The sequence below is a fragment of the Gorilla gorilla genome, chromosome 2, assembly GCF_029281585.2.
Source record: "Gorilla gorilla gorilla isolate KB3781 chromosome 2, NHGRI_mGorGor1-v2.1_pri, whole genome shotgun sequence".
Lineage (NCBI taxonomy): Eukaryota > Metazoa > Chordata > Mammalia > Primates > Hominidae > Gorilla > Gorilla gorilla.
In genome coordinates this window covers 195,136,715-195,159,785 of record NC_086017.1, presented here as the reverse complement: position 1 = coordinate 195,159,785, position 23,071 = coordinate 195,136,715, and the positions used below count along the sequence as shown (strand labels likewise).

The 23,071-nt window shown below is 46.4% G+C and overlaps 1 pseudogene; it reads right to left on the bottom strand.

The window, feature by feature from the left end:
* On the bottom strand, positions 11,636–15,741 carry HTR3D (5-hydroxytryptamine receptor 3D pseudogene; annotated as a pseudogene).

Genomic DNA, 23,071 nt, shown 5'->3' with positions numbered 1-23,071 from the left:
CAGAGAGAGAAGGAAGGTAGGAAGGAAGGAAGGAAGGAGTGAGAGAGAGAGAGAGAAGGAAGGCAGGAAGGCAGGAAGGAAGGAAGGAGAAAGAAAGAAAGGAAAGAAGGAAGGAAACCTGCTCATGGTTTAGAGCTCTCCTTCATGACTTGAAAGGGTTCAGCTGGGAGACACGTTAGCATCTGCAACATAAGGTACTGGCTGACACAAGGAGGAAGTTGTTGTCATGAGGGCTGGGGCAACTGGCCAGGCTACAGATGCCTTTCCAAGCCAGGAAGCCAGGTGGTTCTATACATAATGTACCTTTAAAGCAAGTCAAACACAGGTGCGATCTAGGACAGATCTGGAAAGCCAGGTGTGTGAATGGCCCTGGAAGTGGATGGAAGAAGAGAGAGCAGCAAATGAGATCCTAAGACCCTTGGTTTTGGACTATACAAGGCATCAATCTGGGGGATAGGCGCCCTGGAAAAAAATGGGCTATAATCAGGGCGATTCTCAGCTTAAAAGGAGGGAAGTTGGGGCTGAGGATGACTGAACATCCTGGTAGAAATTGAGCGTGAAATCTATCCTTTAGATTTGACCCATCATGCCATTTAGGACCAAAGTACAATGTCACCATGTGACTTGGAGAGTGTCTCCTGGGAGTGCCTGCCTCCTCTGTCCCTTCTCCAGTGGGCTCTCAGAAAGGGGAGGTCAGCCATATTTAGACAGAGCTTCAGTAGCTGAGATATCTTTTTTTTTTTTTGAGATGGAGTTTTGCTCTTGTCACCCAGACTGGAGTACAATGGCGTGATCTCGGCTCACTGCAACCTCTGCCTCCAGGGTTCAAGAGATTCTCCTGCCTCAGCCTTCCAATAAGCTGGGATTACAGGTGTGTGCCAACATGCCCAGCTAATTTTTGTATTTTTAGTAGAGACGAGGTTTCACCATATTGGCCAGGCTGGTCTTGAACTCCACACCTCAGGTGATCCACCTGCCTCGGCCTCCCAAAGTGTTGGGATTATAGGCATGAGCCTCCATGCCTGGCCCGGATATCATTTTTCTAAGGCCATCAGGATTACCTGTTCCCTACATTCCTACATTCTCTGGAATATCCTGGGTAGTCTTTAGGGCTTCCATTTTAATTCCCAGCACATGTCCTTCCTAAGCCAAGCTATGGGCTTTCATGGTGGCTCAGAAGCTCTTCTCTGACTCAGAGGTCACTGCGGAAGGGTCAGGGACTTCCTCCACACTGTCTTCTTTCTCTGCGCATCTTTGGAGCTTATGTCTTGGGTTTACATATCTCTAGAATTCTTGGGCACTCGGCCAGGACAACATCTAGAAATACAGCCTCTGAATTTAGGCTTTAACTGGCTCCTTGGGTAATTCTGGGTCCAGCTGGGATTCCTATAAGCCTGGGGTTACCTACAGCAGGGTTTCTTAACCTCAGCACTGTTGGCATTTGGGGCCGGGTAATTCTTTGCAGAGTTGTCCTATGCATTGTAGGATGTTTAGCAGCAACTCTGGCCTATCAGGTGCCAGTAGCATCCCCCCGCCCTAGCTGCAACCATTAATAATGTCTCTAGAGATTGCCAAAGGTCTTCTTAGGGGTAAAATTGCCTGCACTTGAGAACACTTGGCAAGTTGGGATTCTAGAAATTTAATGCTTTTTAAAATCCCAAACGACAATAGGGTGGTGATCATGTCCTCTCCTCTCCTCCCACCCCCTGTTCTGACTGACAAGACAATTCCTGGCCTCTCTCATGAAACTCCCAGTATGGACTGGCAGCAGACACTTGAGACTCCTGTCCAGGCACTTTAGTATTGGTACCGGGAGTCTGCTGGGTCGTACTCTGGGGATCAGAAATAGGGAGGTTGGGCAATAGATTCCCTAAGACTTTAGGACACCAAGGTGGAACTTCTTCAGAAGGGCTGGAACACAGACACTGGATTTAGGAGCACAGTGCTGGGGTCCGGCACCAGGCCAGCCAGTAAGGCCTGCGTGAGTAGGCATGAGAGCTTGTTCTACTCTGAAATGAGGGCAAGTGTCACCTTTCATCAGTTTCATAAGCCCTGTGGAGGCACCGTGTGAGTATTGTCCTGGCCTGGGATGCATAGCTTGCTCTGGCTGAGGGTACCCAGGGTGGCTGAATAGTCAGAATTGGACATTCCAGAAAGACTAGAGGCTAGACACAGGAGCACATGGGCCTTCAGAGGCTCAGGAGAGCCAGAGGTGGTTTGAGTCAGTGCTAAGGACACTGCTGGGCTGGGTTTCCAAGGCCTTCATGTTTGGGGGTGCAGCCCTAGATCTGTTGGAGAATACCATCAAATCAGGTGTGGGTGTTTCCAGAAAACTTTGTGTTTCCTTGGGATTCCCTAAACCTTGGTTGCAGGTCTGCAATAGCTATGCCTGAGTTGACTGGAAAAGCATTTCCTTCAGCCTAGAGCTGCCCATCCTTTAGGTGCCCCTTGTTGGAGAATGGCCTTGTGCAGCATAGCCAGCCTTCCCAGGAGGGTAGAAAGTTAAGGCGAAGAATCTCTCTGGCAACCGTGCATTACCATCAAAACCCTCCAGCTTCACACCTGGTCACCTCCTTAGTGGTCTCACTCCTAGTTTGATATTTTCTACATTATCTATCCTTCTAGATTATTCTGAGTTCATTTGTTTGAAATGCAAATCTGACCATGTCTTTCTTTCTTTCTTTTTTTTTCTTTGTTTTGGAGAGAGAATCTTGCTCTGTCGCCCAGGCTGGAGTGCAGTGGTGTGATCTCGGCTCACTGCAACCTCCGCCTGCCGGGTTCAAACAATTCTCCTGCCTCAGCCTCCCAAGTGGCCGAGACTACAGGCTCACGCCACCATGCCTGGCTAATTTTTTGTATTTTAGTAGAGATGGGATTTCACTGTGTTGCCCAGGCTGGTCTTGAACTCCTGAGCTCAGGCAATCCACCCGCCTCAGCCTCCCAAAGTGCTAGGATTACAGGCGTGAGCCACTGCACCCGGCTGACCCTGTCTTTCTTATACTTGAAATCTTGCAATGGCTCCCATTGTTGATAGCAGTTAAAATTGTTGGGCCTGAGAATCTGCATTTCCAGTGAACTTCCAGGTGTTGCTGCTGCTGCAGCCAGCTGGTCTTGGGACCACACTTGGAGAACCATAGGCCTACACAATGAAATGCTCCTGAGCATGATGTAAAATACACTCCCTGATTTAACTCTCACCTAGCTCCCCATCATTTTTGCCCGGAATTTTATGTTCTAAAAGAGTTATTCTTATCTTTAACGTGTATCAGAATTACCTCATGTGCTCTACCCTCACCCTTCTGTCCCTAAATCACAGTCTTGGCCCCAAATTAGAAGTGCAGGCAGTTGTGCTCAGGAATTTCCATTTCATTCGTGGGTGATTCTAATATGGGTGGGCCATGGACCACACATGGAGAAACATACTACTAAACAGCACCCCCCGCCACACAATACGTGATTTTACACCTCTGTATTTTTCTCAATCTAAAATACGCCTTCTACCACTGTTTTCCTGTGCTATTAATCTTTTTTTTTTTTTTTTTTTTTTTTTTTTTTTTTGAGACAGAGTCTCGCTCTGTCACCCAGGCTGGAGTGCACTGGCGCAATCTCAGCTCACTGCAGCCTCTGCCTCCCAGGTTCAAGCAATTCTCCTGCCTCAGCCTCCTGAGTAGCTGGGACTACAGGTGCGTGCCACCACGCCCAGCTAATTTTTTTGTATTTTTAGTAGAGACATGGTTTCACCGTGTTGGCCAGGATGGTCTCAATCTCTTGACCTCGTGATCCACCCGCCTTGGCCTCCCAAAGTGCCGGGATTACAGGCATGAGCCACCATGCCTGGCCTAATCAGTTCTTTTTTTTTTTCTTTTGAGACGGGGTCTCACTCTGTCGCCCAGGCTGTAGGGCAGTGGCACAATCTCTGCCTCTGCGTTCAAGCAATTCTCCTGCCTCAGCCTCCTGAGTAGCTGGGACTACAGGCGTGGGCCACCATACCTGGCTAATTTTTTTGTATTTTAGTAGAGATGGGGTTTCACCATGTTGGCCAGGCTGGGCTTGAATCCTGACTTCAGGTGATCTGCCTGCCTCTGCCTCCCAAAGTGCTGGGAATACAGGCGTGAGCCACTGCACCCAGCCAATCAATTCTTAAAGATTCAGCTCAGCTCAAGTGTCTGGTCTTCTGTGAAGCCTTCCTGTGGCATGCACATGCATGCCTGCACACACCTGAACTCTATCATGACCCCCACATTGGAAGCATCTCTTTGCATGTACATCTCCCCTACTGCTCTGTAACATCTTGGAGAGCAGGAATCACATCTTCTTCTTTTTTGTACCCCCAGTATATGGTATGTAATAGTAGGCAGTCAATAAATGTTTGTTAAATGCCTGGACTGCCAGTTCACTATGCATGAGCGGAGGGGACACAGGCACCCTGGGGGGATGTAAGAGGTGGTTGGGAGCTGCACGGGAGTCCTGAGGCCATATCAGAGAAGTTAGCTGCTGTTTCTGTGGTGTGGCTGGGGTGTGGGCCTTTGTCTTGGGTGCGGTCTGGTAGAGATAGGGGTAGGTAGAAGCACTGTGGTCTGCAGCAGGTGGGATCCAGAGGGCTGGAGCCAGGGCCTAGCCTTTTCTTTCTTTCTTTCTTTTAATTTTATTATTTTTTTGAGACAGATTCTCACTCTGTCACCCAGGCTGGAGTGCAGTGGCATGGTCTCGGCTCACTGCAACCTCCGCCTCCTAGGTTCAAGTGATTCTCCTGCCTCAGCCTCCCAGGTAGCTGAGAATACAGGTGCGCACCACCACACCCAGCTAATTTTTGTATTTTTTTTAGTAGAGATGGGGTTTTGCCATGTTGGCCAGGATGGTCTTGAACTCCTGATCTCAAGTGATCCACCTGCCTCGGCCTCCCAAAGTTCTGGGATTACAGGCGTGAGCCACCACGCTCAGCCCCAGCCTTTTATTTCTGAATGCTTCTCTAACTTTCCAGAAAATGCCAGGCTCAGAATAGTCTACCAGAGCCACCGCCAACTGAGTTTGTGCCATGTGCCCTATACTGCGCTAAGCACTTTACTTACAGCATTCTTATCCTCATGACTGCTTTCAGACAGAATTCTCATTTTACAGATTGGAAAACTCAGGCTGGGGTGTAGTGATTCACACCTGTAATCCAGCACTTTGGGAGGCCAAAGTGGGAAGATCGCTTAAGGCCAGGAGTTTGACACCAACCTGGGCAATATAGTGAGACCCCATTTCTACATATGCCTGTAGTCCCATTACTTGGGAGGCCGAGGCAGGAGGATCGCTTGAGCCTACGAGTTCAAGGCTGCAGTGAGCCATGATTGCACCACTGCACTCCAGCAAGACCCTGTCTTACAAAAGAAAGAGGCTGGGTGGGGTGCCTCACACCTGTAATCTCAGCACTTTGGGAGGTTGAGGCAGGCAGATTGCTTGAGCTCAGAGGTTTGAGGCTAGCCTGGGTGACATGGTGAAAACTCCATCTCTACAAAGAATACAAAAATTAGCCAGGTGTGGTGGCGCATGCCTTTAGTCCCAACTACTTAGGAGGCTGAGGTGGAGGTTGCAGTGAGCTGAGATCACACTGCCCTCCAGCCTGGTTGACTGAGTGAGACCCTGTCAAAAAAGAAACAAAAAGAAGGAAGGAAAGAAGAAAGGAAGCAAATAAAGAAAGAAAGGAAAGGAAACTGAGGGGCAGAGAGGTCCAAAATCTAACTCAGGCCGGGCATGGTGGCTCATGCCTGTAATCCCTGCACTTTGGGAGGCCGAGGCAGGTGGATCACCTGAGGTCAGGAGTTCGAGACCAACTTGGCCAACATGGTGAAACCCCCGTCTCTACTAAAAATACAAAAATTAGCCAGGCATGGTGGTGGGTGCCTGTAATTCCAGCTACTCGGGAGGCTGAGGCAGGAGAATCACTTGAACCCAGGAGGTGGAGGTTGCAGTGAGCTGAAATTGCACCACTGCGCTCCAGCCTGGGCGACAGAGTGAGACCCTATCTAAAAGCAAAGCAAAACAAAACAAAAAAAAACAAGAAAAACAACAACAAAAAAACTTGCTCAGTGTCCACTCAGGTGGAAATTGGTAGAATCCAGATTCAAAGCCAGATTAATCTGATTCTATTGCTCTTTCTTTGCTCTTTTTATTATTTCACATCTAGGGAATCTTGTTGACTGGTTCATTATGTCCCTAGGTTTTCATCAGTGAAATTCCTGGGCCTGAACAGTGCTTGGATCCCAAGGTAAATAGCAGGGGCAGCAGCTATAGTTTTGCAAATCACAGGCACCAATACCTAGCTCCTCAGCTTATCCCAAGAGGATCACACTGCATGGCCCCTGGTGGTTCCGTTCATCTGGGACTCTGGGAGATCAGATTTGGAATATAGATGTTAGCTGACAAGGGCAGAATTCGATGGTGGAAGGAGGCTGTGAGGGCTGCCATTCTGCATCCTGGATAGATGGCAATCACATGCAGAGGGCATTGGCCAGGGCTAGGGAGCTGGGAGAGCAGGAGGTATCTAAAGCACCCAAATCGCCAGCTGGGTCACCAGCTGAGGTCAGGCTGCTATAGTGCCTGGGAGCAGGAGAGTGGGAGCGTCCTGGGCCTCCTGAGCCGCACCTGGGATAAAAGGCTGATGGACAAGGCTTCACCTGTGGCTGCCACTTTCACAGGCCCAGGCTCTTTTCCCAGGCACTGTTGAATGATGATAACTTCATACTTGTCACTTCACTTCTCTCCACTTCATTTTTCCCATCTGAAAAAGGAGGGGGTTGAGCTGGAAATCTGTAATTCTTTATGTCTCTTGCCTCCCACCTAGAAGACTGTTTTGCACTTCAGATTTCAGCCTGTGTGAAAAATGGACGCTGTCTGGTGTTTCACATTCAGTTTTGCAGCTTCTATCAACTTATTAATAATTGTCAATAGCAATATTTGAAACATAATTTAATCTGTGTTATTAGCTCTACTTCACAAATGAAAAAAAATTTTAATTTATAAGGTTAAGCCACTTGGCCAATATGATCCAACTAGCAAGTAATGGCATCAGATTAAAAACCCAGGACAGCCAGATGCCAGATTTCTCTCTACTGTACCTTTGTTTTTTTCCTGCTGTATAAAAGAACCAGTGCCAATGAACTGTCAAATAAGAGAGGTTATCAAAGGGAGAATCAGAAATAGAAGAGGAGAAAAAGGACAGGTTTGAAACAATGCCTGTGGCTTCACATCCTAGAGTAGACCTGAAGGAAGGGGCAGGGCCTTCCTTCAGGTCCTTCAGGTCCTGCCCTGAAACACGATAACAAGACAAATATTCTAGTGTGAAGTTAATATGGAACCAAAAGAAAGTAGATTAAACATGGAAAAATGCTTTTTTTTTTTTTTTTTTGAGACAGGGTCTCACTCTGTCACCCAGGCTTCAGAGTAGTGGCGTGATCTCGGTTCACTGCAGCCTTGACCTCCCAGGCTCAAGAGATCCTCCCACCTTGGCCTCCTAAGTAGCTGGGACCACAGGTGCATGTCACCATGCCATGACTAATTTTTCGTATTTTTTGTAGAGATGAGGTTTAGACTGTTGCCCAGGCTGGTCTCGAACTCCTGAGCTCAAGGGATCTGCCTGCCTTGGCCTCCCAAAGTGCTGGTATTACAGGCGTGAGCCACCATACCCGGCTGAAATACTGTTTATAATGGTTTAGATAATGAGAAAGTGAACATGTGAGAACCACAGGATAGCACTGCAGATGAATGGACAAAGTGAGGAGCTGCCAGGCAGAAACAGGCTGTCAAATGCAAGGTGGCACAGGCGGGACCAGTGCCTATCAGCAAGGTTTCTAAAGAGGTCATAAATTACCTTGCAAAGCCTTTCAGAGGTTTGCCAGATAACAAGAGTAAAGTCATTAGCACAAACTGTACTTATCATATGATTCTATTACAGATGGAGCAGCAAAGCAGCAGGCACACCTGTTAATTTTGTGGGAGAGCTCCAGATTCAAAGGTTCTGTATGATTACCATTGATGTTAGGATCACATGTTCAGATTTTGCTTGTGGAGAAAATAAAATCACTATAATTATATCATGCCTTCTCTTACTAAAAGGAGATATATAGAATATTAATCCATGTGTCAAAAAAGATAAACTGCACACTTCTGTTAAAATAAAACTTAAAGCTACATTTTGGGGAAAATGTGAACAAATGAAGCAGGGAAATATGTACCTGGCCGGACATGGTGGCTCCCACCTGTAATCCCTTTGGCTTACAATCCCTGTAAGCACTTTGGGAGGCCAAGTTGGGCAGATTACCTGAGGTCAGGTGTTCGAGACCAGCCTGGCCAACATGGTAAAACCCCGTCTCTACTAAAAGTACAAAAAAATTAGCCAGGCATGGTGGCGCATGCCTGTAGTCCCAGCTCAGGAGGCTGAGGCAGGAGAATTGCTTGAACCTGGGAGGCAGAGGTTGCAGTGAGCCAAGATTGCACCACTGTACTCCAGACTGCGTGACAGAGTGAAACTCTGTCTCAAAAAAAAAAAAAAAAAAAGAAAAGAAAAGAAAAGAAAAGAAAAGAAAAAGAGAAAGAAAAAGAAAGAAATATGTACCTGAAGATGGGGGGAAGACAAAATAATGCAAATTGATCTTAAATAATTTCAGAGCCCCTCAAAAGCTGGGTAAACAAGCTACTCTGAAAAGGTTGAGGGTGAGTTTTCAAGTGAGAATGACATCTCAGTATGGGGTTATAGGAGTGGAAGGTCCGCAAGGGTCTGGCAGTACAACATACATTAGCAGCCGAAAAACTAAATCCAGAGGGAGCACAGAGAAAAGATGAATTGGTCAGAGTCGATTTGGGAAATACACTTTCCAGAAAGGAATGGAGAAAGTATAAATAGTGAACTTAGGTGCTGGGCCTTATGATGGGATAAGGAGGTAGTGGGTAAGGGATAGGGGTGGGACTCGGGAAAATGGGGGAGGGAGTAAAAGGAAATGTAAAAGAAAGCTTGTCTTTGGGACCCTGATCAGGGCCTTGCTCTTGCTGTTTTAATTCTCCTAAAGTGTCAGCTGATAGAGACTTGAAGTGATACTGATGTCTCCATATGGGACTCTGAGCACCTCTCTGGGTTTCCTCCTCAATTTGGAAAGCAATGTAGCAGACAGGTTAGGAGTCCAGCCTCTAGGAGTCAGCCAGCCTCGGGTCAAACTGCAGCTGTCACTTAACTAGCTGTGGAACCTTGTGAGGCCACTAACTGGCCTCTCTGTCTTCATGTTCTACAGGTAAAAAATGGAGACAATAATACAAAACCACAGTTCTAAAATCTAAAGAGCTTGGAGAACTAAATGATTTTTTACAAATATTTGGTGGTGGCCGGGCGTGGTTCCTCATGCCTGTAATCCCAGCACTTTGAGAGGCCGAGGCGGGTGGATCACCTGAGGTCGGGAGTTCGCGACCAGCCTGGCCAACATAGTGAAACTCTGTCTCTACTAAAAATACAAAAACTTAGCCGGGCATGGTGGCGGGTGCCTGTAATCCCGGCTACTCGGGAGGCTGAAGCAGGAGACTCGCTTGAACCCGGGAGGCAGAGATCGTGCCGAGATTGTGCCATTGCACTCCAGCCTGGGAAACAAGAGCGAAACTCCGTCTCAAAAAAAAAAAAAAAAAAAATGCACCAAATATTTGGTGGCAAAACAGACCAGAATTGATGCAAAGCTATTCATAGTTTTATTTTTTCCACCTAGTGTGAATATTCATGGATTTCATTGCAGAAATATTAATCTGCTGGTTACAGGGTGCTGCTCCATACCCCAGTTGGGGCGTCAGTAACATATAGTAAATAAATGCACACTTATGACCTTTTTAAAATCTGAAAAATTCCAAACTCCAAAACACATTTGGCTCCAAAGGTTTTTGAATCTATGGTTCCTACTTCATAGCGTTACTGTAAGCATTCACACGGCGCACTTAGAGTGCCTGCCGCGTATTAGTAACTCAGTAACTCCTGGTTATTATTACTATCACTGTGTCTTTCCTGAAGGCCCACCTTTTAGAAAGCTGTGAGTTGAGGAACTGCCAAAATAATGACAGACACAGCAATTTACTTAGGTGAATGTGAGGGCTGTATTCCCCAGGTTGTGGACATGCCTGGAGGACGGTAATGGTGAAAAGAATGCCGGCAGCGTTCTGGAAACTGAGGAGCAAAAGATCTTCTTGGAAAAACAAAAACAAAAACAAAATGCATCCTAAAAAGAGAATGAAGGGACACAATTTGGTTTGAAGACCATGGGCCTGAGTGACAGGAGGGATTCAGAGTATTGCAGGGTATTTCTGATTTAACACCCCAGATGCCCATGGGCCCCTCTGGAGTCCCAGTGGAACTGAAAGAAAAAAGCGAGTGACAGCTGGTCCTGGGGCTGCAGCATCCAGCTGGGAGCCTCTGTAGCTCCAGGATCCAGTCCCGACCATGGCTATGGCTTTGAGAGAGCAGATACTCTTGCAGCTAATGTGGGGCAGAACCTTTGGCAGGCACTAGCACTACCTCTAGTGGACATTAGCAACCTTGCCACCCTTTGGGTATCTACAGTGACCAGAGGGAGCCGAAGGAGTTTGGGAAAGAGCAGTGGAGAGGAGAAGCCAGAGAAATATTATTTAGTGAACCATTTTGTGAGTCTATTTTTACTCCTAGATGGTCATGATTTGGGAAATATGAGCTACAGATAGAAAGTAGTAGAATAAATGAAAGAAATGGAAATAAATCGTTGAGAAAAAGAAAATATGATGTTTGAGTTGTAGTTAAGTTGCTCTCATATAGGTGCTTTCTGAACCAACAAATGCCTTAGCTCTCATGTCCAAGGGCACAGTAGAGCCTCAACTTGTGCAAGGCAGCTAGTGCTCCCTGGCAAAGACCTTCGAAATAATAAGGCAAATGTTAGGAAAAGGCACTTTCCAGTTCATACGGGGGCATTTGTGTTCCTCTCAAGTAAAGTAGATGTCATTTTCAAATGTGCTTCCCTTGGCCTTATGTTCTTTTCTTAGCATGATGAAGGGTACATCAACTCAAATTGCAACACAGACACTTTAACGGTAATGCAGGATTATGTTAACACTGTAAGTACTTAATGATGAATGAGTCATATGTCAGGGTGTGACAAAAGGCTGCGCTCTTTAAGCAGGAGAGGCCTAGTTTTGGCACATTAATTTCTGAAGCTTAAGTCCAGAGTAACTGGATTTAGGAAGTTAATCTCTGTTTTACTATAATTCCTTCTAATAGATTTTGGCCCCTTCTTTCTCCTCCCCCACATTTCACATGTTGTCTGATAGACTTAAAAAAACACACGTAAGAGAAAATCCTTTTTACTTTGGCTGAGGAGAAGTTTCTGCAAGAAGACTCTCAATCCCAAGATTTTTTTTTACCATAACAGAATTCAGGGAAAAGCCAATACTTTCTGCAAAGGGGCATATTGGGGTGATTTAATCAAGGACACACCCTAGGAACCTGAATCCTGAGGAGCCAGGGAGGTATGGGAGGGCTGAGTGGGGCTGATGGCATGCAGGAGCAAGGACCCGACTTTTGGAGGGCATAGGAGACTATTCAGGTCTGGTCTGAAACTACACAGAGGACTGGGTTAAAAATGAGGTGGTTGACAGGGCCACAAGGCTGAAATTTGGACAGGCATGAGAGCCTGACTGGTTTCTGGAGTTCTTTGGCAAAAAGAACTCCAGACTGAAGTTTGCAGGTGAGCACCTGCCTAGGTGTTCCAGAGGCATATGACGGTGAGGATGGAGGAGGCCATGAAGAGCAGGTAGAGGCAGAAGAGCAGGGTGTCCATCGCGTGGCTGAACTGCAACCACAGCTCCACCGAGTGCTGCTTCTGGGCCTCGTGTTCCCGCTGGGCCCTTGTCCATTCTGAGCCCCCTGTCAGCTCTGCCTCCCCAGGGCCTGGCATCTGCCCTGCTGATACCTCTGGCTCCTTCACACCTACAGAAAGACAGAGACTCAGCCATGGGCTGCAAATGTCACCTGTGGAGGGAGGGAGACAGGGAAGGAGGCAGGAGCAGAGAAGTGGAGGTGGGGGAAGAGGAAGTGTGACTTCCCTCACCGGGCAGGTGGGTGGGGGTGAGACCCGGGCCCTTATTTCCCTTCTGGGGTGCAGTGGGACAGCATCTCCCTTGGCCGGTGCAGTGCAGCAGCAGGGAGTAGAGCCACCGAGGCAGAGGTAGGGGCTGGGTGGTGGCCACGTGCAGCAGGTGGGTGATGAAGATGGTCTCCAGCAGGCTGCCCACCGTCAGGGACAGGCACAGGGCGAAGTAGACAGCTGCAGGCAAGGGGGTCTGCATGAGCGCCAGAGGCGCCACCTAGAATTTCTTGTTTCTTTCCCAGAGGATCTTTTTCCAGGATCCCTTTTCACTTCGCCTGGTTCTGCCCGTCCCTCTCCCCATCCAACCCACACCTCGCTTTTGGTCTCTTGATGGATGAGGACGTACTAGTGAAGCATGTGATGAAGTGCTAGTGGCTGGGAGCAAGTCATTCATCATAAGCAGGAAGACGCTGTAGCCCAGCAGAACAGTCATCTTGAATGGGGCACAATTCCCACTTTCCAGTGGCAGGTAGAAACTGAGGGCAAATGGGGCACAATTCCCACTTTCCAGTGGCAGGTAGAAACTGAGGGCAAATGGGGCACAATTCCCACTTTCCAGTGGCAGGTAGAAACTGAGGGCATCGATGGCACCCAGAATGCCACTGGGAACCAGAAAGTTTACCACGTAGGGGCTGGGCCTGCACCTGCGCCTGATGGCCACCTGGTGGGGAGGAGAGGGAGGGGCAAGTGAGAAGTAGGCTGGGAGGCTGTCAAGACAGGTAAGAGTAAGAACTGGGATTTGTCCCAGGCCAAACTGTCTAGTAAGGAAATATTACCTCCCGTCCCTTTCAGCATCCGGTCTTTTCATCCAAAGGCGTCTCACAAGGTTAGAGTCTCCCATGCTGCTTACCTCTGAAATGTATCTCATTCCTTTTGGCCCAAGATGTCAACTTTCTCCACTTAAATTTTTATTCCTACCGACATGCTCTTAGCAAGACTGTGGAACCACTGACTTAGGTGTCTCGTGTGTTTTATCTTTTCATTTCTAATTGCTTTTCTCGTCAAGGTCTAATCTCTAGTGACTTTGCAGGGGAACATTTGAGACCAGTGGGAGGGAAAGCAGACAGTATCAGATATTTTGGGGTTATCAGGATTTGGAATCATCATATCCCTAAGGCAGTGTTTCCTAACTCTTTCTACCATATCTTTTTAAAAATAAACAAAAATTCCTGCCTTCCAAAAAGTTCTGACAGCCTTTGGGGAAGGCGGGGCTCACCCTCACTGTGAATCACTGGCATAGAGCCTTTGTTTCTTCCTCAAGGGATGCTTTATTTAGTAACTATTTACTGAGTACCAGGTATAGTTTTAGTACTGAAGGCTTATCAGTGAAAAAAGTGACAAAAGGCTGGGCACAGTGGCTCATACCTGTAATCCCAGCACTTTGGGAGGCCGAGGCAGGCAGATACCTGAGTTCAGGACTTTGAGACCAGCCTAGTGAACGTGGTGAAACCCCATCTCTACTAAAAATACAAAATTTAGCCGGGCATGGTGGCAGGCCCTTGTAATCCCAGCTACTCAGGAGGCTGAAGCAGGAGAATCACTTGAACCCAGGAGGTGGAAGTTGCAGTGAGCTGAGATCATGCCATTGCACTCCAGCCTGGGCGACAAGAACAAAACTCTATCTCAAATTAAAAAAAAAAAAAAAAAAAGAGTGACAAAGGCCGGACTTCGTGGTTCACGCCCGTAATCCCAGCACTTTGGGAGGCCGAGGCGGGCGGATCACCTGAAGCCAGGAGTTCAAGACCAGCCTGGCCAACATGGTGAAACCTCGTCTTGGCCCCTGAGCTCACATGGAAGATGGCTTGTTCATACTGGTTAGTGGCCACGGTCACCTTTATTGCTCTTTTTTGGATACCCAGCAGTACCCACTCCCTCCTTGTTCTGAGTGAGGTTCTGTGATGTATTTGAAAGCTCCTGGACATCCTTCTCCATGCCCGGGCTTGTGTTCTCCACTGCAAAGCAGGCCCAGAAGACTCAGCCTCCCCAAATGCTCCCAAGTCCCTTGCCCAGACTGTTGGATCCCTCACTGCTTAGCTTCCAGGCCCTTTTCAGCAAGATTCCCTCACTGTTCCCAGCTTTCTGTCCTCTTCTCACTCAAAGCCCTTTCTCTGCCTCTCAACAGTCTACTTTAGTGAGCCCCACTTACCTGTGTAGGTGAAAGGGCTGAAGGAGAGCATTCAGCTCTGTTCATGGAAGGGGAAATAGAAGGTGTCCAGTTTGCAGATGCTGACCACCCGCATTGGCTTATTGTGTTTGATGTGGCCTTCACTATTGACATACTAGCCATGAGACCTGCAGGTGTCTGATCCACACTGATGCTGTGTGGGAGAAGGACAGGGAGGTAGGTGCTGTGGGTTTCCCCATCAGACTTGGCCTTCTTTCTCTGTCAGGTCATCCCATTCTTGAGCTCCAGCCCCACTCAGATGACTTCTCTCTTCTACCTATAATCATATTCTGGGGGTTTGTAAGCTCTTCAGTTCAGACTCTGCTCTTTTCTAAGTTGAGTCTTTGTGTGGCCTTATCGGTAACATTGTGTCCTTCCCTGTAGATGTGGTTTCCATTCTGCTTTTTTGGCCTGAGACTCACGACTGCTCAATAAAGACATCTGAAAGCCATAGGTTCTCAGTTGCCATGCCGGACTTCTTGATGTCTCCGCATTCATCTGGGTTCCACTGCACAAATTGATTGTGCCAAGGCCGGGCAAGGTGGCTTCTGTCTGCAATCCCAGCACTTTGGAAGGCTGAGGCAGGGGGATCACTGAAGGTCAGGAGTTCAGGACCAGCCTAGCTAACATGGTGAAACCCCATCTCTACTAAAAATACAAAAATTAGCTGGGTGTGGTGGTGGGCCCCTGTAATCCCAGATACTCAGGAGGCTGAGGCAGGAGGCAGGAAAATCGCTTGAACCCAGGAGGTGGAGGTTGCAGTGGGCTGAGATCGCACCACTGCCCTTGAGCCTGGGCGACAGAGTGAGACTCTCTCTCTCAAAAAAAAAAAAAAAAAAGAATTGATTGTGCTAGGTCTTTAGGAAACCATGGCATGAGAGAAACAGGGGGAGGGAACTAGTTTTAGTTTTGCTCTGTCTTCTGCACCTTCCCTTTCCTTTTTTTGCCCATTTCTTCACTCTCCTGCCACCTCTCTGGTGACAGCCATCACACTAACACTTGCTTGCCTCAGTATTCTCAAGACAGAGCTTGAGCTTGAGCTTGGCTCAGGATTCCCTGGGATGGAGCCACATAAGTATTGGCTCCCATGGCCTTAGTGTATACCACCTTCTCCCTGTGCCCCTTTTCTGCCCTCCTAAACCAGCAGAATAATCAGAAAGTTTTGTATTTTCATTATTGGTCTATTTGAACTTGTCTAATTTATGGATATTCTCAGCTTTAACCAATATAATCTGCAAAGCTGGACCTAGGAGTGGAAAAAAGAGAGGCACCAGAGTAAAGGAAAGGGGAAACTGAGTCTGTCATACCATATTTAGCCACAGGAACGATGTCACCAGTTGAAGGTGTGAATCCTGGAATAGCAGCTTTCATCTAGATGATTAACTCCAGGAAGGCAGGTCCCATGCCACCACCCTCTCCTTGTTCACTTCCAAGGCTGGTCCATGTGGCAATAATGATTTTTGATCTAAGCCACTGAAAAATGATGTAGATCAAAACAATTCAAGGTACATGGAAAACGTAAATGAAAAACACAGTATGAAGGTCCATTGGGAATATGTTTTGACAAGTATTCCAAAAAGAACAGATTTTACCTGCAGTAATGTCATTACAGCATTTCTTATCATGCCTTTCTACTCCTCACCCCCACCGAATGCACCTCTAATTTTTTAAACACTTTTAAAAATCATTTTTTCTTTTTTTTGAGACAGAATCTTGCTCTGTCGCCCAGGATGGAGTGCAGCGGCGCCATTTCAGCTCACTGCAACCTCTGCCTCCCAGGTTCAGGTGATTCTCCTGCCTCCTGCCTCAGCCTCCTGAGTAGCTGGGATTAGAGGCACACACCACCACGCCCAGCTAACTTTTTGTGTTTTTAGTAGAGATGGGCCCAGCTAACTTTTTGTATTTTTAGTAGAGATGGGGTTTCGCCATGTTGCCCAGGCTAAAAATAATTTTTTCAATATTTTATTGTGATAAAAATATATAACATAAAATGCACTCTCTTAACCATTTTCAGTGTACAGTTCTGTGGCGTTAAACACATTCACACTGTTGTCCAGCCACCACCCTCCATCACCAGAGCTCTTTTCTTCTTGCAAAATGGAAACTCTACACCCGTTAAACAGTAATTCCCTATTTCACCCTCTCTCCAACCCCTGGCAACAGCTATTCTACTTTCTGTCTCTATAAAATTAGACAAATACACTATTTGTCTTTTTGTGACTGACTTATTTCACTTAGCATAATGGCCTCACAGCTTATCCACATTGTGGCATGTGTTAGAATTTTGTTCCATTTGAAGGCTGCATAATATTCCATTTTAAGTACGTACCACATTTAATCTGTCCATTCATCTGTCAATAGACACTTAGACTGCTTCTGAGTTTTAACTATTGTGAGTAATTCTGCTATGAACATAAGTGTACAAATATCCCGTTTTCACTTTTTTCGGGTATTTATCCGAAAGTATAATTATTTGGTTGTATGGTAATTCTATTTTTAATATTTTGAGAAACAGCCATACTGTTTTTCCACAGTGGTTACACAATTTTACATCCTCACAAGCAGCGCACAAGGGTTCCAATTTCTCCACATCATCACCAACACTTGTTATTTTCTGGTTTTTTTGTTTTGTTTTGTTTTGTTTTGTTTTGTTTTGTTTTGAGACAGGGTCTTGCTCTGTCACCCAGGCTAGAGTGCAGTGGCACAATCTTGGCTGTCTGCAACCTCTGCCTCCTGGGTTCAAGCAATTCTCCTGTCTCCTCCTCCCGAGTAGCTGGGATTACGGTGCCCACCACCACGCCCAGCTAATTTTTGTATTTTTAGTAGAGATGGGGTTTCACCAAGTTGGTCAGGCTGGTCTTGAACTCCTGACCTCAGGTGATCCACCCACCTCAGCCTCCCAAAGTGCTGAGATTACAGGCATGAGCCACCTCGCCCAGCTTCTGTTTGTTTTTTAATACTAGCCATCCTAGTGGGTGTGAGATATCTTACTGTAGCTTTGATCTGCATTTTCTTAACTATTAGTAACATTGAACATACATCTCTTCTTGTGCTTATTGGCTGTTTGTATTTCTTCTTTGCAGAAATGTCTATTCAAGTCCTTTGCCCATTTTTGAATTGGGTTGTTTGATTTTTTTGTTGTGAGTAACTAATTTTACAAAATCCAATCGAAGGGCCAGGCGCGGTGGCTCATGCCTGTAATCCCAGAACTTTGGGAGACCAAGGCAGGTGGATCACCTGAGGTCAGGAATTTGAGACCAGCCTGGCCAACATGGTGAAACCCTGTCTCTACTAAAAATACAAAAATTAGCTGGGTGGGGCAGCACGTGCCGGAGGCTGAGGCAGGAGAATCGCTTGAAACAGGGAGGCAGAGGTTGCAGTGAGCTGAGATTGCACCACTGCACTCCAGCCTGGGTGACAAAAGCAAGACTCCATCTCAAAAAAAAAAAAAAATTCCTGTCAGAGGGTCCACTGCTCACCACTAGACCACTGCAATGTTGGCTGAGGGCTTATCACTTCCAGATGGCAGACAGGGTGAAGGAGATGTTGACATGAGTGGCGACACTGTAGTTAGTGACTGGACCCATAGCCTTTCTGTCAAACACTGCTTGAAAGGCTGCAGGGTCCACCCTGTGCTGGCCAAAGCCTGGGCAATTGATAATTAAAGTGTCGCCATTTCCTGTAGTGAGCAGAGACTGAGAGAGGAGGGCCAGGGCTGGGGGGCCTGGAGAGTGTTTCTGCACGGAGAGAAAACAGGGGGCACTGGGAGAAGCATGTGAGCTCCTCCTTCCTGGTCCAGGAAGGATGAGCTGAGCTGGTAGGCAAATGGTGGAAACTGATGAGGTGAGCTGAGTCAAGGATCCGTCCTCAGTGCCATTGTTTTGTCCCCATGCAAAACCTGTCCAGATGTGTATGCAAACTCAACCCCGACCGCCACTTTACAGTGTCCCGCCACGTCCTTAACAATCTCACTGCAACCTCTCCACCTTCCGCCAGTGTCCTTCTCTTGCTTACCTCCAACCTGGAGCCATGTGGGTGATGTCAGTGACAAATTTTGCACTCACAGTTCTCTGCCTCGCTGTATTAATGTGGCATAGATGCTAATAAATTAATGATAAGGAGAGTAATCAGATAGGTAGTGTGAGATATATGGGATCTTAAGGAAACAAATCAATTTCAGTTTTTCAATTCGATGAGTATTTACTGTGTCTTTACTATGTGCTGTGATTGTTCTAACATTTAGTAGTCTTCATCACTAGGATTATCTTAAAGAGTTCCCAGGCTGGGCTCAGGGGCTCATGCCTGTAATCCCAACACTTTGGTAGGCCCACGCGGGCGGATCACCTGAGGACAGGCGTTCAAGACCAGCCTGGCCAACATGGTGAAACCTTATCTCTACTAAAAATACAAAAATTAGCCAGGCATGGTGGCAGGTGCCTGTAATCCCAGCTACTTGGGAGGCTGAGGCACGAGATCGTTTGAACCTGGGAGGTGGAGGTTGCAATGGGCTGAGATAGTGCCACTGCACTCTAGCCTGGGTAACAGAGCGAGACTCCATCTCAAAAAGAAAAAAAAAGAAAAGAAAAGAGTTAACTAAATGTTAGGATCCTAGGAAGAGGTACAAAGCCGTCAGTGTCATGAGCATCATTTTTACCATAATGAACATCCAATCATTGACTATCTCGGAATAAAAAATATTAGCCTGTTTTCTCTGCTTCCCAGGAGTTACATGTCTGCTCAGCTCTTGCTCTTATCTTATGGTACTTGCAGCAGCAGGTGGAGGATGAAGCCAAGGAGGAATCCTTTCCCATGGAACCAGCCTCTTTCCATCTTCCTCTCTTTGGCACTTCTCTGGGTATTTGATGATGATGTTAATCTTTAAAAAACCTCAGACCACACCTTGAACCCTACCTTTGAATAATACATATATCAGCTGGCATTAACCGCCTCTCTAACAAGACCCCTTGGTGACAAAAGAATGTCACAGAGGAATAACTCACCCTGTGCTTTAACTGGGCCTGAATCTAGCCTCCAAAAGTAATATGGCAAATCAGTTTGGAGGAGAGGAAGCAAAAATATGTGGTCCCTGGAGCAGTGCTAATGGCTTCCTCATACTTTAAAGTCGCTCTGGCGTACAGTGCCTCACAGAGAAGGCACAGATGACTACCACTGCCTCCAGGTGGCGTGTGAACTTGTCAGACCCTGCTGTCATCTTTCTTTCTTTTCCTTTCCTTTCTTCTTTCTTTCTTTTCTCTTTCTTTCTTTTTCTTTCCTTCTTTCTCTTTCTCTTTTTCTTTCTTTTTTCTTTCTTTCCGTCTCTCTCTCTCTCTCTCCCTCCCTCTCTCTCTCTTTCTCCCTCCCTCCCTCCCTCCCTTCCTTTTTTTTTTTGAGACGGAGTCTCCCTCTGTCTCCCAGGCTGGATGGAGTGCAATGATGCGGTCTTGGCTCATTGCAACCTCTGCCTCCCGGGTTCAATCGATTCTCCTGCCTCAGCCTCCCAAGTAGCTGTGATTACAGGCGCCTGCCACCATGCCTGGCTAAGTTTTTGTATTTTTAGTAGAGACGAGGTTTTACCATGTTGGTTGGCTGGCCTCAAACTCCTGACCTCAGGTGATCTGCCCACCTTGGCTCCCAAAGTGCTGGAATTACAAGCGCGAGCCACCATGCCCGGCCCCCTACTGCCATCTTTCAAAAAAGAAAGCGTGTTGGGGGGGGGGTCCCTATTAATATAAGCAACTTCATACACTGAGGTTTTGAACATAACTTCAGTATAGTGAAGACTTTAAAGTATGAGGAAGCCATTAGCACTGCTCCAGTGACGACATATTTCTGCTTCCTCTTCTCAAAGCTGATTTGCTATGCCTCTTTAGTGTTTCAAAAGCAATCTGGACCCAGGTCTACCCAATGAAGGGAGTGATTAGTGGAGTAGGGGGTGGTGGCAGAGGTAATACTTTTTTAAAATAAAAGCTGACTTGTGATTTTTTTTTTTTAAACGGAGTTTCTCTCTTGTTGCCCAGGCTGGAGTGCAATGGCGCGATCTTGGCCCACCACAACCTCTGCTTCCCGGGTTCAAGCGATTATCCTGTCTCAGCCTCCTGAGTAGCTGGAATTACAGGCATGCACCACAATGCCCAGATAATTTTTTTTTCATTTTTTTATTATACTTTAAGTTCTAGGGTACATGTGCACAACGTGCAGGTTTGTTACATATGTATACATGTGCCATGTTGGTGTGCTGCACCCATTAACTCGTCATTTACATTAAGTATATCTCCTATTGCTATCCCTCCCCGCTCCCCCAACCCCATAACAGGCCCCAGTGTGTAATGTTCCCCACCCTGTGTCCAAGTGTTCTCATTGTTCAATTCCCACCTATGAGTGAGAACATGTGGTGTTTGGTTTTCTGTCCTTGCTAGTTTGCTCAGAATGATGGTTTCCAGCTTCATCCATGTCCCTACAAAGGACATGAACTCATCCTTTTTTATGGCTGCATAGTATTCCATGGTGTATATGTACCACATTTTCTTAATCCAGTCTATCACTGATGGACATTTCGGTTGGTTCCAAGTCTTTGCTATTGTGAATAATGCCACAATAAACATACATGTGCATGTGTCTTTATAGCAGCATGATTTATAATCCTTTGGGTATATACCCAGTAATGGGATGGCTGACGCCCAGCTAATTTTTTTGTATTTTTTGTGTTTTGTTTTAGTAGAGATGGGGTTTCTCCATGTTGGTCAGGCTGGTCTTGAACTCCCAAACTTAGGTGATCTGCCTGCCTTGGCCTCCCAAAGTGCTGGGATTACATGCATGAGCCACTGCACCCGGCTGCTGACTTACGATTTTAAAGAAAAGGTCATGAGCTATTAGCCTGAAAGTTTATGTTATTTTTGGCCCTGCTAGTGTTTTTTTTTTTCTCTTTTTTTAAAGTTAGTTGTGTAACACTTAAACATTGAGATTTCACATAAAAACCGTTTCTGGCTTCATTTGAAAAATAAGATCTAGCAACACGAGGCTCACGTTTCTGCTTGACAACAATCTTCCAAAGCTCAGAAGTAGTGAAACCCTTTGGATGGTTCATATTCACTCTAGATCACCGCAGTCTCCATCACCCCTCCTGTCTTATTCCTGAGCAGCTCTCCTCATTTATGTTACCTGGTTGGCCTCTGTAGGTGTTTGACTTTGGCTTTCAATGTTAAGAATTTCTTGTGTGATTCTTTTTTTAACTTTTTTTTTTTTTGAGACGGAGTCTTGCTCTGTCGCCCAGGGTAGAGTGCAGTGGCGAGATCTCCGCTCACTGCAAGCTCCGCCTCCCGGGTTCACGCCATTGTCCTGCCTCAGCCTCCTGAGTAGCTGGGACTACAGGCGCCCACCACCACGCATGGCTAATTTTTCGTATTTTTAGTAGAGATGGGGTTTCACCATGTTAGCCAGGATGGTCTCGATCTCCTGACCTCATGATCCACCCGCCTTGGCCTCCCAAAGTACTGGGATTACAGGCATGAGCCACCGCGCCCAGCCTCTTTTTTTAACTTTTAAGTTCAGGGGCACACGTGCAGATTTGTTATATAGGGAAACTTGTGTCGTGGGGGTTTGTTGTGCAGATGATTTCATCACCGAGGTATTAAGCCTAGTACCCATTAGTTATTTTTCCTGATCCTCTCCCTCCTCCCACCCTCCACCCTCTGATAGGCCTCAGTGTGTGTTGTTCCCCTCTATGTGTCCATGTGTTCTCATCATTTAGTTGGTACTTATAAGGGAGAACATGCAGTACTTGGTTTTCTGTTCCTGTGTTAGTTTGCTAAGGATAATGGCCCTCAGCTCCATCCATGGTCCTGCAAAGGACATGAACTCATTCCTTTTTATGGCTGCATAGTATTCCATGGTGTGTGTGTACCACATTTTCTTTATCCAGTCTATCATTGATGGGCATTTAGATCAATTTCATGTCTTTGCTATTGTGAATAGTGCTGCAGTGAACACATGCGTGCATGTGTCTTTATAATAGTGATTCTTAAATAGCCTTGGGAAGTAATTTCAAAATACCATTCCATGTGTAGGTAATCATAGGTCTTATCAGATTAATGTATGTAATTAATTGGTTCATGATGGAAGCCAGATATGATAAGATTAATTGGGCCAAGTTCATCAGTGGTTTAACTTGTTTTATTCTAGAATTATTTCTGGCAGGGAAGGCTTTAGGGAAAGTAATAAGTGGCTTACAGAGCAAAGAGAGAGCAGTCGCGTCAATGAAGGTTTACAGATTGAGGTAGCACAATGCAGTAAGAAATGTCTAAGACCAAATCCTTTCTACGAGAATCATGTCACCCTCTCAGCCTCAGTTTCCTTATCTCTAAAACTGGGAGGGTAAAATCTATCTTGCAGGAGTCTTATGTGGTTTGAGATAATGTATGTATAGTGCCTTGCCCATCTTAAGCAATTAATAGCAGTAAATTGAAGCAGAAATAACAGTAAAAATGGCAGTAACAGTTATCCTGTCCAGCCTAAGATCGCCCAGGTTGCTTCAGCCTAAATGGAATATTCTGAACTTAAAATGTCTGGGTTGACTGCAGCAACCCCAGTTCCTGTAAGCATAAGGCCCTTTTCTCTTAGCCTCACTCAGCTGGATACTGATAGGATTCACCCTTCTGCTGTCCTCAGCATCACTCTTTATCACTGGAGAATCCCTGCCCCTTTGGAAAGTTTGTTGTTGTTTTTTTTTTCTTTTTTTATAAAGTGACATTACTGTTTTTCGCAACAGGTTTGCCGCTAGAACACA